At 34.4% G+C, this 18,312-nt stretch overlaps 2 long non-coding RNA genes across 3 annotated transcripts in view; both read right to left on the bottom strand.

The window, feature by feature from the left end:
• LOC121076710 overlaps positions 1–2,701 on the bottom strand; it is a 36,676-nt gene extending 33,975 nt beyond the window's left edge. For both annotated transcript variants that reach the window (XR_005823677.1, XR_005823676.1), the window contains exons 1-2: positions 2,589–2,701; positions 615–690 (exon numbers count right to left, since the gene is read on the bottom strand). This is a non-coding gene — a long non-coding RNA (uncharacterized LOC121076710). The remainder of the gene's footprint in view (positions 1–614; positions 691–2,588) is intronic.
• A 202-nt stretch (positions 2,702–2,903) lies between these two features.
• LOC121076874 overlaps positions 2,904–18,312 on the bottom strand; it is a 45,107-nt gene continuing 29,698 nt past the window's right edge. Inside the window, exons 2-3 of the long non-coding RNA XR_005823774.1 lie at positions 9,323–9,470; positions 2,904–2,968 (exon numbers count right to left, since the gene is read on the bottom strand). This is a non-coding gene — a long non-coding RNA (uncharacterized LOC121076874). The remainder of the gene's footprint in view (positions 2,969–9,322; positions 9,471–18,312) is intronic.

The raw sequence follows: 18,312 nt of genomic DNA, 5'->3' as shown, positions 1-18,312 counted from the left end.
GACTTATCTGGTGATCACATAGCAGGGATAGCACAGGACAATTAATTTGATTTCAAAGCAAAACAAGCTACTACTGTGTCAAGCAACTGTGACTATGAGAACAATGTGCCCACCTTTTACTAGAGCAAAAAGTCATGTTTTTTTTTTTTTCCCTTAGCTCAAATTTAAGACCTGATTCCCTCTGCAAATTATATATGTATATATATATATCTCATATCAACTGAATCCAATATCATAATTCGTATTGATTTCTATTTGAACAGGGTTTTGAGTATTCTGTTAATGAAACATGCCCAAGTGGATGGCTAAAATATTCTTTCACTGTTAAGATGTGGCATAAGCAAATGAAGTTTAAGTTAACTTAAGATAACTTCATCTTAAGATAATTTAAGATAAAGTTTAGTTAACCGCTAACAAGACTATTTCAGTTAGAATAGACTCCTAGCAAATAGAGGTTGGTCTTCTCATGTCTATTAATTCTTTAATCTTTTCAATTGACATTTATGGAAGGTCTAGCTCCCAAGTAAATTGAAGTCAACGATCAGAAAAGGTGAGGAAAGTTTTGGATAGGTTGCTGGGAAGACATACATCAATACCATGCAGTCCTGGCTTACCAGACAAACTCTCTGCTTGTACAGGTATGGTACTTTCAGTACATTCTGCTTGTTTTCTTGCCAATTATAGTGGATTCTAAAAGAAGATAATTATATTGAAAATGAAAGGTTAGTGTGATTTCTTCTAGGCAATAATCATAACATGATGCAGAGAGCTCATGTTCAGCTCCTCAAGTACTTGAATTTTCTAAGTTAGCTAATTGGATTCAGAAAATCTAAGTACCCATATCTGCAATTAGAAGTTACAAAAGAAGCAATTTATTTAGTTTTTTTTTTCCCCCCCACCCTTGTAAAGATCTTTATTTCAGCAGCTTGTTAGAAGATGCATCATAACAAAAGCCAGTCTACGCAAGTAGAGGCTGCAAAGCATGAAACCCACAGTTTGTAAAATCAAGTATTTTAGCTCTAAGTAAGGCCTGAAACATGGTTTATAGCTACAAGGAAAAAAATCTAGTAACTCTCAGCTTGATCAAAATCTAGAAAAGCCATACTAAGTGCAAAGACTACCAAAACTCCAAGAACATGTTTTCTCATGGGTTTGCATGGTTTTGTCTATTTTAGCATAAGGATGATTCCATATAAATTAAGCAGTTAAAAAAAAAGGGGAAAAAAAAGAAAAGGAATTACAAGAACATTAATTTCTCTTAAAGACACAAACTTGCCTGTCTAAAAATAACAGTATTATTATTATAAACTATATATTTTCATAGACTTTATATAGATTAGTATCCTGAAACATCTCAGGGGCAGGAAATACACTTGGATGAACATGCTCAATCTATGCAAAAGTTGTATTCAGTGCCATCTAGTGAAGTTTCATTAATAAGAACAAATAGGAACAATCAAAACCAATGATTCCCAAAAGATTCCTTAAATCCCCAAATGAAAGCTGCCCTTAATTTACTTTGTCTTATGCCATAAAGCCTACAGTAGGGAATCTGGTGCTTTCAGACTACTTGGCTTAAGAAATAAACAAAACCCACTTATCTTAAAAACTGTATTAATATAATATGCTTATTCATGGTAATAAATGGGGAATCTTACCCATTTTTCCATCTCTCTCTGATATGCCACTCAAGTCATAAAAATTATTTAAGAATTATAAAATAAAACTTCATTAAATAGAACTGTTAAATTTGGAGAAATTTTTCATAATAAAAATGATACAAGATCAGATGTTAGCACATTGATTTTTTTTCCAGATTTTTTTTTTTTTTTTTTTGGCATGGTTCATGTACAGTCTGTAAAAGGATTCTTAGTACTGCAAGATATTATCAATTATTATTCTCCCTCCTAGTTTTTTTTTTTTTTTTTTTCCAATTCAAACAACTCACACTAACTAGGTAGAAACATGCATTCTGACAACCTGGATTACATCAATGTTTTGCGCAAAAAAGCGGTAAATAACACATTTAAACAAAAAATGCAGCATAGACTTTTTCATAGCTATCATCTAATGTACATGAGTCTATTAAGATGCTCCTAACAAGTAAAGTTCTTTGCATTTACGGTCTAAGCACTATTTATAGTTTTGTGTAGTTACAAACTCTGAGAAACTTGTATACAGAAATTTCAAGCAGCTTGCTTAAACCTGTGGAATTTGAGGGTTGAAAATCTCTCTCTCACTCTCCCCATGCATATGTTCTACTGAAATTTCTGTTTTCTGTCACACATCCAGCCTTAACTGAGTGGATTGCACCTTTGCTTTATAACTATTTGTCTTTGAAAATCTATCCAGACTATTTTGTAAAGTGTGACTTAATATCATATGTTGCCCTGAATTACTGAAATCAATAAAAATAAATTTAGATGATTGCACTTCGCTGATTAATTTTCCAAAAACTTTTCAGCATGTTACTAAAAGAATAGAACAAAACAATAAGGAAAAAGAGAAAACACTTAAATACTTTCTATATGAAACTGCCTCCTTTGTTATCCTACTTCAGTTCTGTCTATCCTCAGACATTTTAATACCTTATTTATGTCTTTTGCATCTTCATACAGTTAGATGTGCTTACAAAAAAAGCTGGAGCAGTTAAAGCCACAAAGCTAGTCTCCTGGTTCTGGCATGGTAGCTGCCCGTATGAGCACCTCTAATCCATTTCAGAGGGAAACAAAGCAGTTGAACTTTAAAGCACAGCCAAGATTAAAGTTGGCAACCCCTTTATCCACTACAAATTGTTCTACAAATAAGGACCTGATTACATCTTTGTTGATTCAGCAGTTGTTTCTTCTTGCATCTGATACTAATCACCCATTGCAAATGATAAAGCAAACAAAATGACTTGCCAACTGCATCACCCCTGCTCGTTCCTGCTGTGTTCCAATTCTTTCTTCTTGGGAATGTCATTCTGCTGAATGGATGAATTAAAAAATCAGATCTCATGCCAGCCAGCTTAACAGCTGGAAGAACTTAAAGACTGAAAAAATTAAGAAAAAAAACTTAGAGAAAAAAAACCAAATATGAATTTTCCTATTTGCACATATTCAGTTATAAACCCAGGCTTGATTTTTAAATGATTAGTGTATTTTGGTTTATGTATGATTTTTATTGTATATGTCCTTCATAAAATGCATTTCTCAACTATTTTCACAGTGACTTACAGTCTTCTTCAACATCATCTTGTTCCTTTAGGCACTTCAAACATATTTTATTTATCCTAACCTCCAGCACTTTCCTTTTTATTCTCCACCTTTGTATTTCTTATCATGTATTTTTACACTTATTTGTCTTTATTCTTTAATCTTTCTATTTCTCCTTTGGTCCGGATATTTTACACCTTATAGATGTAAGATAGATCTTTCTGACCCTTTATTTTTCATCTACATTGGACCATTTTTTTGTCATAGTATATTCACTGCTAGATGAAATACCTTCATTTATCTTTCAATGCTTTCCATATCCTTTCTACATCTTTGTTACATTGATTTTTCTCACCTTCTACTAAATAAGATCAGATGAAATTCAACCATCCTTTTACTCCATTTTGTCTCATTTCAGTCCAAAATACAAACTTAAGATTAATGTACATAGTATTTTGAGATTACTTAATATAATCACTTAATACATTGCCATCAGTGATGTCCTATTCATTGTTAACAGTATATGGATAGCATTATTTCTGCTTGTTTTATTTCCAAACCAAAGAGAGGATCAAATACAACAAATCTTCATTCTTGTGTAGCAAATTATGTTAACGATCAACACAAAAATGTTAATAGAACTAAACACAGAATAAGCCATATTTATGTGCTTAATTTGCACAGCCTTGACAATCATTTGCAGGCATGTCAATGACCATGAAAACGAATTCCAGAAGACAATCATTGGCTTGCATGAAATTGTTGGAAGATTACATTGAGGTTTCTTTATGATAAATTTCTCTCAACCATTTAGTAGAGACCATGCATAAGTTTTCACTATATATATTTTAAAAGTTCTAACACATGTTGAAGATGGAAATCTGGAGTGTGGGTTACAATTCTTTATCATTTTCTGCTAGTTTTCCCCTTATCTGAGCTCAATACTCTGGTCTTCTGGAATAGTGACAACACAGCAGCAGAGTAGGAAGCCTTTTTGAGGATAACACATGACATGGAAGCAAGCGACAGGGAACTGCATAGCAAAACCATATCAATTGGAAAAATCAAAAGCTTCCTAGAAGATGCTCAGCATCACCTACTATTTTTATTAACAATATTTCCAGTTCTTTTTAGCTTTGAGCCAGCATTGAGAATTCATCAACTTCAGCAGTAGCAGAAGTGTGATCTATATGGAAATTTAGATAAATTTTTAGTAAGATCACAGCAGTATTGTCCAATTCTGAACCCAGCAGTGTATTAAAAAGTTAAACCATGTTGCAGGAGATTATTTACCTTCTATGTTAAAGTATTACAGTTATACATTTAACTTTATCAACATCTCATCACCATCATGTTATCCAGTCATCCAGTTTGACCTGATCCTTCAGGAAATGTTACTCTTCTGCGAGGTTTACTTTAACCTAAGTAATTTTCTGTTATCAACAGCATTCACCAACCCATGCACCACATCAATAATAAATATACTGAAGAATGTCAGGCCTGACGCTGTTACCTGGGGCAGCCATTACCAACTGCTTTCTACTTTCAGAAAACTATCTGCAGTTTTCAAGAAAGCAGGTCTTTTAAACCAGGTTTCCTGTCTGGTATGTCATACTGACATAACTCAATGCAAGTCACATAATTATATCATGAAACTTTATATTATTTGACACAGATGAGGCTATGTATCACAGTATAAAACATCAGCTGGAAAAATTATACCTTTTTTTTTTTTCCCCAAATGAAAGGGGAAAGGAGGGGGGCGAACTCTCACAATCTTTATATTTTCATCCCTAGTCTCTGAAGAGAGAGAAAAAAACAGTTTGTGTACAGCATTGATTTTTATATATGTAACTAACACACCGAATTGACAGTGTCTTCACCACAACCCGAATCTAAAGCTTCTTGGGCAATGGTCTGGTGACATGATCAGAGTTCTGTACAGATCTCAACATACTCTCAGGACTATATAAAAAAATATATATAATATGTATATTATACTACATTAGATTAAACCTGTGTGTGAACTACTGTGCTTCCTTACAAGGCTTCAACCTTGTATTCTAATATATCTGCGATTTCTCATGCAATTCCTTTCAAAAGAAATGTTTTTTAAATAAATTACAATGCTAACAAAAGCAGTATTTTGATATATTTACTTGCATCACTGTACAATCAGTAATGATATGATGTTCTGATGCAATTATTACATTAGTGTAGCATATTGCTGTTTCCTCTCTATTAACAGGAGGATAAGAACTATGAGATAGATTTTATACATTATGGTTCACCTTCAGTTATACTACCTGTAGTCTCTTTTGGTTTGCAAAAATCTAAGATTATCCTTGCCCTAAGGCATCAGGAGATACAAAAAGGAACTAATTTATTGGCAGTTATTTACAAAACACTGAATTCAGCATTCAGAGTAGACACTAATTTAATGAAGGCAAGGAATATTGTCACTGTATGGAGAAGGGGAATATGGAAGTTAAGCAGGGACTGGTATGAGATGAAACTGAGAAAATATTACAAAGAGCAGTTTATAATAATAACCAGACTCAGCTGAAGCTGAACCATGAATTGACATGGATATTCCCAGATGGGCAGATGGTAAATTTGATTGACTGCTATAGTTAAAGACAGATTAATATGGGTTATCACAACTCACAACAAACAGCTCAGCACCAACAGCAAGATGAGAAGCAGTACACAGTACATTTATAACACATAGAGAAATTTTATATTAAGGAAAGTATTCTAGAGAAATGAACAAGAGAAAACAGAAGCTGAAGGCTGTGTCTAGAACTGGGTGGTTTGCAATGACATGTTTTACATAGCAGAGGTGAAGGGAACAAACTGGCCTGTTTGTCTTTTGACTTCACACCGGTTATAATAATACTAGTAGCTGTCTAGTTACTTAGTAAATAATGTAGTTGCCATTACTTCTTTATCTTAGTCTTTGGTTTTAAAAATAGCATGTTAATATATGATCCAACATTACTCTTATTGAAAATAGACATAGTTGAATGATTGGCAACCAAATGCCTCACAAAAGGAGAATTCGCAGCTTAAACAGCCAAACTGTTAGGAAGACTGTCACTTGAGTGAGCTGCCAGGCTACAGAGTACCACAAAAACCTTTAAGGTCCGTGTGGAATACATATGAGTACCCCTAGTCCAATCCCTTTTCTATAACCAAAAGTAGTATATATCTCTTTCAGGCAGTTCTTATCTTCTTTGGAATCAATTATTAGTTAGAAGTACAAAGTTAACTGAATGAATGAGCAGCCTTAATGCCACTCATTGGTTGGTGGATGATCAGAGCCCCACACTCTTTCTATGGGGACACAACCATTTATGGATTTCAGAATGGCACTGATGGAACAGACACTTCATTTTCAACAGACATTCTGCACTTACCTTGGCCAGTGTGGCAAGCAGGCATGGGTAGAGGAGACAACATGACAGGATGAAATTATCAGCTTGCAGCTACAGAAAAGCAATCTACTGGTGTTGTGAAGATAAGAGAGCATGAAATAAAACCAAAGTTCCCCCAAAACAGGACAATCAGCCATTTGCATTCAGATGCATGCCAGCCTCTAATGAGAAAAATAGAAAAGTCTTAATTCTGCTTTTTATCCAGTTTCCAGGAGCAAGAAGTAAGGCCTAAAAACTAGAAGCTTGGATGCATGGACACAATATTGTGTTCACCTCTGGGGAGCAGCCAATCCCCCTTGAGATGCACAAGTGAGTAGGTGGAGATTCTGAGCTGACACAGAAGGCCTGAAAGACACAGCCAATACCCTTTCTGTGCTCTTTAACAGCCAAGAAATGTGCATCTGAACGATGCTTGTATTCCAATGAAAAATGATTTTTGGATCCAGGAGCTTCTGGATGTACTGGGAGACAAGACACTGTTTCTACATGTGGGATGCAGTCACTCTGAATAACAGCTGGGAGATAATAATCAATTAATTATTCCAGCATCTACCTGATGCTTATGGCAGTAGCCATAACTGCTACCTAATTGCTGCTCTTACAGATACCAAGTACCTAAAATATGAAAGAAGCAAGTAATTCTATTTTTGCTTATTCAGGCAAACAGATAGCTAAGGAAGCAGCTATAACATTTTTTTTTTTCTTTTTTTCTTTTTTCCCCAGAAGCAGAGGCTAATATGGCCTCAGCAAAAGGCTGGGTACAATCTTCAAAGGCAGTATATAAGATGTATCCTCTACAGTGTAGGACTAATTAAAGAAAAAGTCAATATTGGGTCTGCAGGTGGGACAGCCTCTTGTCAAATTCAGTAGGGACTGGAGCAAGTTCAAAAAAAATCACTCAAGCTTGGTGCATTCAATTAGACTACGTCTGAGGTCAAGAATAATTTAGCAGTGGGGAAAGTAACTTACTGAAGAAATACAACTCTGTTCATCAGTGCATTCAGAAAACATTTTGGGAGAAACTTACATGCTTATCTGCATGACTAGAGATTATGACTGCCACATACATGATTCCATATATATATATATATATTTTTCTTCTAATGTTAAAAATGTTTTAAAAGTGAGAGATCTTGCTAGTAAATATTTCAGTAGAGTAGACATGCAGTGGAAGGGTTGAACGAGTAATATGATTTAGCTTGTTCTCTCACAATCTCATTTAAAAAGTTAAAGAAATGCAAATGTCTACTTCCTTAAAATATTCTACAAATCCAAACTAAAAAAAGAAACAAACAAAAAAAACCCACCTCTTTATTATTAAACAAAATATATAGTGAAGAATTTTCCAAAAGAAAAGAATGTGAAACCTGTCATAGTAATAAATATTGAAAAGGAACATCTTTCACAGGATTTATTTTCAGAAATTAGCATAATTCCCTTTAATTCAAAAAACATTTTACATCACCTTTTTACTAAAAAAAAATGTTAGATTCAGTAGTTTGAGTTCATTACTATAATCTATATTGCAATTATTTTCCATGCAAACTATTATGCCTTGCAAAAAGAAAACAAACTTTAATTATCTTTAACAACTACCACAGACTTAAATTTGTGTTTCCTTATTAATATAGGGAAGAAGCTGTAGATAGAAAGAACCTTTTAGAACAATGATTTGCAGAATTAAGAACTTATCCAGCCTTCCTTCTGTACTGTACACTTTAAACTTTTTTTTTTTTTTTTTTTTGGTTAATAATCAAGATGCACTGTAGAGTCAGTTTTCACCCCCTTGACAGGAGGCAACAAGCACAGCACATTTCCTAGTTGATATTTACCTCTTTTTCAGATCATATATTTTTCATTTGATTTTTGGAAGAATCCCTTTTATGTAAAGGGATATTCCTCCCATGGAGGAACACCCATTAATGTCAAGTACATGCAAGTTTATTGTGACAAGATTTTCAAAAGCAAGTGATGGGTAGAAAACCTTGAAGGAACTACACCGATGTCCTTGTCTGTACAATTTTTCTTTAGTTACAACAGGAGTGTACAAATGTGTACTGCACTGATTTTTTCAAAAAGCTTTTTTTTCATTTTTCTGAATACAGAAACCCTGTTTGTCATTAAAAATGTAAAGACCCTTATGTTTTTGTCAGTTAAAGAAGAAAATGAAAGGAATTGCTTTTATGACAACCTGGTGCAGTAAGAGTCATCCAGTTAAGGAACTGCCAAAATACATGAGATTAAAGCAGATGCAGCTTGACATAACTTGTCATTAAAAATATATGCGGACAATATCAGCACATGTCAAAACAGTAAAATGTTTGATAAGTGCAACTTATTTAAAAAATCCCGGAATGCTTGCCAGTTTCCTACTGCCTTGCAAAACTGAAAAGAAAAAAGGGAGAGTAAAACTCATTTTTTACTACAGGACTTCACAGAAATTGAAGATTTGACAAATTGTGGTGCAATAAAGAAAAAAAAAGGGAGGTATGCAAATAGCCAATATGGTATTCACCATTGGAGGATATTTATCCTATTTCTAAATTATGCGGAGCTGAATCAGGGAAATATTGAAACCACAGTTTTCTCTTTCTTAGAAAAGAAAAGTTAAAAGTCAGTTTTCTCCTGATGGAAAGTGGGAAGGACATGGAAATATCCAAGAGTTTCAAGGAGCAATAAGCTAATTACCTGGGATTCAGATGTGCTCTGGAACATGCTGCAAGCCTCTTAGGCAAGGACAGGATTTGGAGGACAACATCAACTGAGATCAACAGAACTGAAAATTCTCAGAGTTTTCCACAGCTCAGGACCTTCTCCTAAGAAGCTGTGATGATGTCTGAAAAAATGAGCATCTATGAATATTATGCCAAGGCATTTCATGGTCAGCAATTTATTACTTCTAAATGTAAATTTTGGCTTAACAAACCTGACAGACACTTACAGAATCTTTGTTAGTCCATGCTTAAAACAATAAAAAGGTTCAGAAACCAGTGTGATTTCTGGATGCGCCAATTTTGCATCTTGCCTAAGCCCTAAAATCAGTAAGACTCATTGTTCAGTAGACCTATTGAAGTCTGTTTGACCAGAATGCCTCACAGAAAGTTATTGAATTTTTGTTGAGGCTACCATACTCTCCTAAAGAGTGACAATGCTAAAAGGATTTTAATTTTTAATTTTAAGGGTTTTAATGGAGGATTTGCATACAGAACAAAGTTCTCAAAAGTGGCTTTTATGCTATATACAAGTAATTGAAATAATTAAAATTCAATGTACCAAGAAGACAAAACCCATAACTTTTTACAGTGACACAAAGATCTATTTTTAGTGGGACAACACCTCTTCAGTACAGGAAGCATATAAAAGGATTTTAATAGTCGTGCTTTGGGTTCTCCTAATGGCATTCAGTATTTGCTAACAGAAGAAAACAACATGATTATCATCTAGAGTAACTTTTGTTATCAAGCATTATCAAATTAGTGACTCATATTTCTTATGTAAATAAGTATTATTAGTTTTCAATATGAAAAATTTACATAGATAATGGAATGACTATGAAAACATTGTCTTAGGGCAGTTAAAATCTGTGTTACATTTAGCAAAACTGTGAACATGAATATTTATTTTTCAAGAACAGTAAGAATAACCAACTTCTTATGAATATGAAATGATGAAGCAAATAGTGAATAACATTTTTAATCAATAATCATTCTGGAATTAATTTGTGTTAAACTGTCCTTTTCATCTTCTATTTCCAGTAAGTTTTGAATTTAATGGAAGAAGTTCAATCCATTAATCAACATCCCAGTATTTGGTAAAAGGCACAGGAACAGTTCACAAAAGTGTATGGCAAACAATCTAAGGCTTTTCAAAAGAAAGCAGCTTATGTGAAAGAGGAAGAAGATGAGAAATAATAAATAAAAGAAAACTATTAGTCATAAGCTTAAATCTTTCTTTTAACAAGACAAAATCAGAAAACACATAAGACCCTCTTTACTTCAATGTGCAAAAGAGAACATGAAGGAAAATTTTGCCCCAATATTTGAAAATAAGATGGTTTTAAAACAGTCTTACAATTCAATTTCCCCTCCATTCTGTCTCCCACTTTTTGGATTAAAGTTGTCTACATTCTTCAGAGCCATCTGCAGAGTACTGAACACATAATACCAATCTCATGAAAGAAAGCAACTGAAAAGTTGCTCCTATGGTCTGTTTGTTAAAATATTTTAGGTACACTCACATTTGATAAGTGTGCTTAGACCTATTAAAACAAGGTGTATTGTGTTCAGAATGCTAACAAGGCCAGTTGACCTTCATAAAAATACCCTGCTCAAGTTTGGCAAAAAATGGTACATTAATATAATAATTATCACGCAAATTATGATTTGCTAGGCATATACAAGTTTTTCCTATTCTCCCATTTATTTTTATACACTAATTTCTTTGCAATGCAACATGCTGGATACTGTACATAAAAATGTCTCATACTCCCTTATGTTGGCTTATTAATTGCAAGTTTACACTAATTGGAATGCAGCTTTCTTATCTCTGAATTGTATTTTTTCCATATTTTCTTCATTTCCAGTGTATCTAACTGAATTATTTTTGCTCCGTTAGAAGCTATTTTAAATTATTCTTGTTTATTACAGGAAGTACTGACTTCATGGTTGTTGAGCTAAAATGGAAGACATTCTTGAAAAGAAAGCACAAGAGAACCATTCACAGATCTACTAGGAGCCTTTTCTTTGCAATGATCAAGTCAGTGATATCCAACTGCCTAACTTCGAGTTAATTAATTAAACTTAGGCACTCAGCAATTTTGAGAATCCAAACTACTGTGTCGCTTTTTCCCTTATCTCTTGAAATTTGAGATAAACACAATCTTCTCATTCTCTAAGGCAGACACATATCCAAAATATCTTGAATTCATTACTTGGAAAAAGCTACAGACCTGTTATTTTTAATCTGTAGGATACTAACATGGAATAGAGCAGTTCCAGCTTACTCAGATGTGCCCACATCCTTCATACTATGACAGTGGAGCTGGAGTTGATCTTGGTTTCTTTGCCAATTCGGTTCCCCATCTTCCCCAAATAAACAACCAGAAAATGTGCCAGGTGCCTCAAGCTACATATTTTTGTGATTTAAACACTGACTTTGGAGGAACAGGACTGAGATCATTCCCTTACAGTGATGATAATCCGTCATCTATGATCACAGGGAAGACCTTTTGGACCAGTAAAAGCTTTTTTTGAGCCACATCTTTAGCACTAACAGAAAAAGAAATGTTATTTTTTTTTTTCCTTGCCAATCACATAAACCATTTGGTCCTCCAGAATTTCAGAATTACCAAGTACAGTTCAAAGTTATGAAAACACATTATTCCCACAGTCTCATTTTGCATGAGCTGATTAGAATTATTTGACCCCCAAACTACTCAGTTTTTGATCAAATAATGGACTTCAATTAATAGCAAATCATTAGAAGTACTGCTCAAAATGAATTTCAGTTCTCTAAGTATTTTGAAGCCACAGAAATCAGTTAGGTCAAGGTTCTCCAAGGCAAATGAAAGTTTATTGCAGATAGAGACTGTGGGTATGTATCTACTCCCACGGTCATCATAAGAGCTGTGCCTTCTAGTTCAACAAGAAGCGTGCTGGAATCCTTCAGATTTGACTACGCTGCTACATGGTGAACAGAGCAACCAGTTTTGTCACATTATGAAAAAAAAATGATTTGGGGCTAAACCTTTTCAGGAAAAAATGTAAGATTTTCGGAAGTAGCTCAATGTCAGCTGAAAGTCAGTACAAGTTGATCTGATATTTAAAGTTTCTTCCCCAGTAATTAGAATTAAAGGTAATTTTAATGTTTTTACTAAGGACTAATTCACAAGCACAAAATCCATCGATTTCCAGGTTAATGCTCCTCATCTTGTGTGCAATGGTGCCAGGATTGCAGGTAGCATATGTACTGTCCCTGTTCAGTGTGCAAGGCATAAGGCTCATGAGTAAAATAATACTAGAGGGGACTTACCCCTATAGTATTAGTGCAAGAGCTGCCCCTTGTTAGGATAACACCTAACAACTAGCTTTTCACTACTGGCTCAGAAACACTGTATAGAACTAAGAGTTATTTGAAGTTATCCTAAGAGTTAACTAATAGTTATTCTGAAATCCCTCATTCACAGCAGTCTTACCACCTTACTAAGAACTATGAACATGGATTTCACAGTTCTGTGGACAAATAATCCTCAATTTTAATACTATTTACCATTTGTCCAATTATCAATGGTAACCATTTCAGAAGAGTACATCAAGCATAATCAAGATGACTGGACACTTGCTTTGTTTCTACAGTGCTTGGAACACTAATACCTGTACCATTAAGTGCTATGGTGGCCCTGTCTGTCTGCATACTCTAAAGGAGGATGAAGGGAGAGGGAATGCTCTGTAAAGTTTCAATGATTCAAAATCATTTCGGTATAATGACTTCTCTCATCTCTCCACAAAGCTACACAATTCATTGAGGGTAATGATAACACACTGAGAAAATTAAGTGCTCCTCCTGAATGAGCCAGAAGCTAAAAAGACTTACACAACCAGCATTTACTTCTCACATTTCTCATAAATACTAGGATTATTACGAGACTTTCCCTAAACTAAAAACACAGCAAATAGCTCCTATTATTGGTACAACCCCCCCAAATCTGATAGAACTGAAATGTTTAATAGAAGAGAGAGTTTGAGAGATAAATGGACATACAAAGAGTATAGATTTGTGCTGCACCTGTTTGACCTTAGGGCACAATTACTGTTTTTCTTCAGGGAAAAGTATATAGCAGCACAAATATAAGGCCCGTCTTTAAGCTTAAGAAAACTGTCTCTATCTATGGCTAAGATCCTAAGTGCTTTTTTTTTTTTTTTTCTCCATATTATATTATGAGACAATTCCAGGAGACAATTCCAGTTGGATTGTGCATTTGTAACTGAAATCTAAAATTTTACTTCAGATTGAAACTTGGCACACTAGATCTCAGTCTGACAGCAACTTTTTCTTTTTATTGTAACAAAAAATCCAGAAGGTGAAAGGCTGCTAAAGTCAAGCTTTAAGCTTCAAAGCTTCAAGACTACAGAGTAGTCTATTTAGACATATACAGAGTAAGTATGAATCCTAGTTCTCCCATGAGACATGCATACTTTTGCACCTCCTGAAGTATGAGCAGAAGCAGGGCACCACATATGTGAGGACAATATGCATTGTTTCTTACAGTCTGGATATAGTTTTCATGGTTATTACCACTATTTATTGTCACAGAGGGAACATTAAAAGGTGAATTGGAAGAAATGCTACAAGATTCTACTTCAGATAAAGAACTGCTAGCTATATTCAGGTCAGCTTAAAAATAGTTTGCATTATATAGATTTATTGGAAGCTAAGACTAAGGAAGAAAGATAATCAGAGATTCCAGTCATAGACATTTTTCATTGATGGAACTTTGTAATGTCTAAAATAGTTCAATACTTACTTCAGTAGGGCTCCAAATGCTTGGAAGCTGAGCAGAATGCAGTAGGAGATTACAAAAAAGTTGTTTGAAAAGATGAAAGGCCTGCTGAAGATTTGTGCCATGAGCACTATTTTCTATTTCTTAGTTTCATTCTGAGAACATTATGAACTACTGTATTAAAATTTTAGACACTCACTGAGATGGATTTATCAAGGTTGATCAATCAAGCTTGCTGGACCATGCCTTTTGGAAAACGTGAGCCTTTCTAGCAAGGAATCTTCATGGGTATAAGCACATAAAAGAATGAGAGCATAAACTGCCAAGCTGCTATTTACTGAACAATCACCCTGCTGTTGACTAAAAATATGTAGAAAACAATTTATTTATTTTTATTTATTTATTGGGGGGGGGAGGGGGGAGGGGTGCTGGTGGTAAATGGAAAGGCCTCAGTGTGATTTGTTCAATATAAAATTTGTTCTGATTTTTATATATGAGTTAAGCTTAGGCATACACAGTTCATGTAAGAATGGGCCTGAATAGTGTATTTCATCTAGCTATAAGCTGTGTATGTTGAACTATTCCTGCTATTAATAACAACTCCTACAGACAGGCAAGGGCATCTGTTAAAGTCCCAAGGTGTGTAACTTTGATTGCTTGCAGATACATTGCATTAAAAATGAGTTATTACAGGGACACTCAGTTAATTTGGATACTCATCTGTGTGAGAAAAACTAGGAACTGCTTGGGATAGTATAATCAAATGGCTTTGGACCAGTTGCATACTCATATCACACAATTCCAGCACATACAGATAGGAAACCTGCCATACCAGTGTTGTTTTTCCATAGGATCCACTCCTGAATCTCTACCCTTTATTAGCTCTCCAGAGGATATAATGCATGTCATCATTGCTGATTGTCCTGGTTTCAGGTAGGACAGAGTTAATTTTCCTCCTAGTAACTGGTAGGGTGCTATGTTTTGGATTAGGATGAGAAGAGCGCTGATAACATGCTGATGTTTTAATTGTTGTAGAGCAGTGCTTACACCAAGCCAAGGACTTTTCAGCTTCTTGCTCTGTCCTGCTAGCGAGCAGGCTAGGGATGCAGCAGGAGCTGGGAGGGGACAGACCCAGGACAGCTGACCCAAACTGGCCAAAGGGGTATTCCATACCATCTGAGGTCATGCTGAACAATATATAGGGGTGGCTAGCCGGGGTGGAGGGGGGGCCGGCTGCTCGGGGATAGGCTGGGTATCGGTCAACGGGTGGTGAGCAATTGCATTGTGCATCACTTATTTCGTACACATTATTACTATTAATACTATTATTATTATTATTATTATTATTATTATTATTATTATTATTATCATCATTATTATTATTTTCCCTGTCTTAATAAACTGTCTTTATCTCAACTCACACGCTTCACTTTCCCGTTTCTCTCCCCCATCCCGGAGAGGGAGGGGGGAGGGTGAGCGAACGGCTGTGTGGTGTTTAGCTGCGAGCCGGGCTAAACCACAACACTGATATATGAAGCTCAAGCAAACTTGTAAACTAATAAACACATACAATTTATATAGAGAGAAATGGATATACATAAAATCTACATATACATACACCTGTGCAATTCATAAGATTAATGCTTCATGTATTAATTAAATATCTACCATGCAATGCTAATCTTAAGAAGAGTACTTATTACATTGGTTGATGTATTTGATTAATTCAGTATAGATAAACATTACAATTATAACACACTTGTAAGGTTTATAATGCTTTTTTTTTTCCTGGAGGAATTCCAAAATACTCTTTATAATTTAAACAAATGCCTCAAAAGCATATGCATACTGCATGCTTTGTAACATATTTTGAGTAAAGAAAAGACTAAATAAAAATTTAATGCTGCATTACAGAGGAAACTGGAAATGAACTATATAGCTCTGTCAATACATTTCTGAGCTCAGCTTTAATATTAATGTTTTTAATAAAGATGAAGAAGAGAGATGCTTTTTCAGGTAAAGAAAAAAAAAGAAAAAGAAAGAAAAGGAAATAAGCTAAATGATAAAACCAAAACAAATATTTGAGAAATTTAGACAATAATTCAGTGGTAGATATTCTCCATTAATTTGCTTTCATGGCATATCATACTCAGAAACTTGATTAGATGAACCTTATCAAAGCTTATCTGTCATTCAGCAAACCAAGAAATATTCATATCATTGTTCTGTACTTCAGCTGGTTGTAAATTCTCAAGTTCTGTATATCTTCTGTATATGGTTGAAATGCCTTGGTCCCAGGTCTATGAAAGGATTTATAACACCTGTAGCAAGATTCTAGTAAATTTTTTAGTTTGCAAGCCTGACAGTGCAATTTACATTCTTCATCACAGGAACATTTGCAAAACTCTGAGAGTGCAAGATTCCTCTAGAAGGGGTTCAAGATGCCCAGTTGTGCTGCATCTGCACTTACTCAAGTCTATTGACAACTTAAAGGGCTGAGGGTGCCAGTGATCCTAAGCTGACTCAGGACGCTGATCCCTTTCAAAACAAAACCAGAAAAATAAAGTGGTTTGTTTTTCACCTCCTTGACCTGTCATGATAGCTCAAGCATTCAAGCTGGTGCAAGGGAGAGGGAAAAGTTATCCTGAGAATAAGACAATCCTGACAATCCAGACAGTCCTGATTGCCTGTCAGGCAATCCTGACATATTTCTTGAATTTCCTTGGAATGCATCTCACATGCCAAATTCAATAAGAGTATTCAACTTTATGCCTCATGCACACAGACACTATTGAATTCTGCTAAGGCACAATGACCAGTGCTTATTAAAAAAGTGATAGGCAGAGAGGAAAGAGGAGGAAATTAAAGATGCACATTCACAAGAGACAAAAAATAGGTTAGCACACGTACATTTCTTGGTTTTTTAGTCAGGTAAACAAATTTTCTCTCGAAGTCCATATGAGAGAGTCTCAATACCCAAGCAAATGTTTTTATTAATAATATCATGTATTCCTGCATTATTATGTTATTATAAACTTGCCTTAATCTTTATTAAAATTTAAGAAATGTTTTTTCATTTTTAGTCTGCTTGGAAAACATAACACTTTTTCATTATTTATTTTATTGAATTAGATGTTCAAGCTACTAAACTCCAGGCAATTTAGCTCAGTATCATGTAGACGTGAGTCAGCTCTTAAAACGTACATGGTTTTGTTATAAAATTGTACAGTGCATTTCTACATATACTAAGGTGTGCCCTTTGGAATCTCTCTTTTCTAATTTTCCTCTCTACAACATTTTTCTTTATTGTATTTCAAACAAATATGGCTGTTTAGTGAAAATCATGTTTTCTATAAAACATTTAATTGTTTATCTGAAATAGTCTGAAAAATGGTCTATGAAAAAAACTACCTTATAAACAGAAGAGTGACGGTAGAGTATCATAAAGATAAGCTGTAAAAAGATTTCTTCTACTGTAGTGGCTCTTAAGAAAAAAAATTTTGATTAAATTTACAACGTTTTCGATTTTCTCATAATTACTCACAGTAATCTCATGTTACTCACAATATGCCTAGTACTTTCCTAAGAACAATAATTTTAAATATGCACTCAAAATACTAGGGTACATTAAAATCAACAAAGATTTGCGTCCAAAATTTGCTCTGAATTTTTGCTACCTGGAGAGAAGTGCACACAGAGCTGTTCCCGTTTACCATTAAAAAATAATACTTGGAATTAAGAAGATAAACTTAGTACTCAATAAACTTAAAATATTCCTCCCACTATGTTTTAACACTATTTCAGTTTTACATTAGTGTTCCTTGAAATGTGTACATGGAAGGAAAAGTTCCGTTGTTCCTTTGCTATCTCAGTACTAGCAAAAAGACATCTAGAGAGTTGTCATAATACAGCTAATACCCTAAATATATCACGCAAGTCACTGAGTATTAAACATGCGCTGGTAACTTATCAATTGAGTGCATGGACTCTCATAGGCACACATATCAATGTTAATTTATTAGAAAAATATTAGGAAACTGCTTGAAGAACACTGTCAGATGTGCATAATATTTATTTATTTATTTGTGTTCTAGTTAAAACTGCTCTAGTTTGTTGCTACCTGGATTGAAGGATAAAACAGAAGGATATTTGACATTGTATACATATTCTAGGAAAAGAG

The sequence above is a fragment of the Cygnus olor genome, chromosome 12 (assembly GCF_009769625.2).
Source record: "Cygnus olor isolate bCygOlo1 chromosome 12, bCygOlo1.pri.v2, whole genome shotgun sequence".
Taxonomy (NCBI): Eukaryota; Metazoa; Chordata; class Aves; order Anseriformes; family Anatidae; genus Cygnus; species Cygnus olor.
Note: the sequence above shows the minus strand (reverse complement) of the source record. Positions and strands in the feature narration are given on the sequence as shown.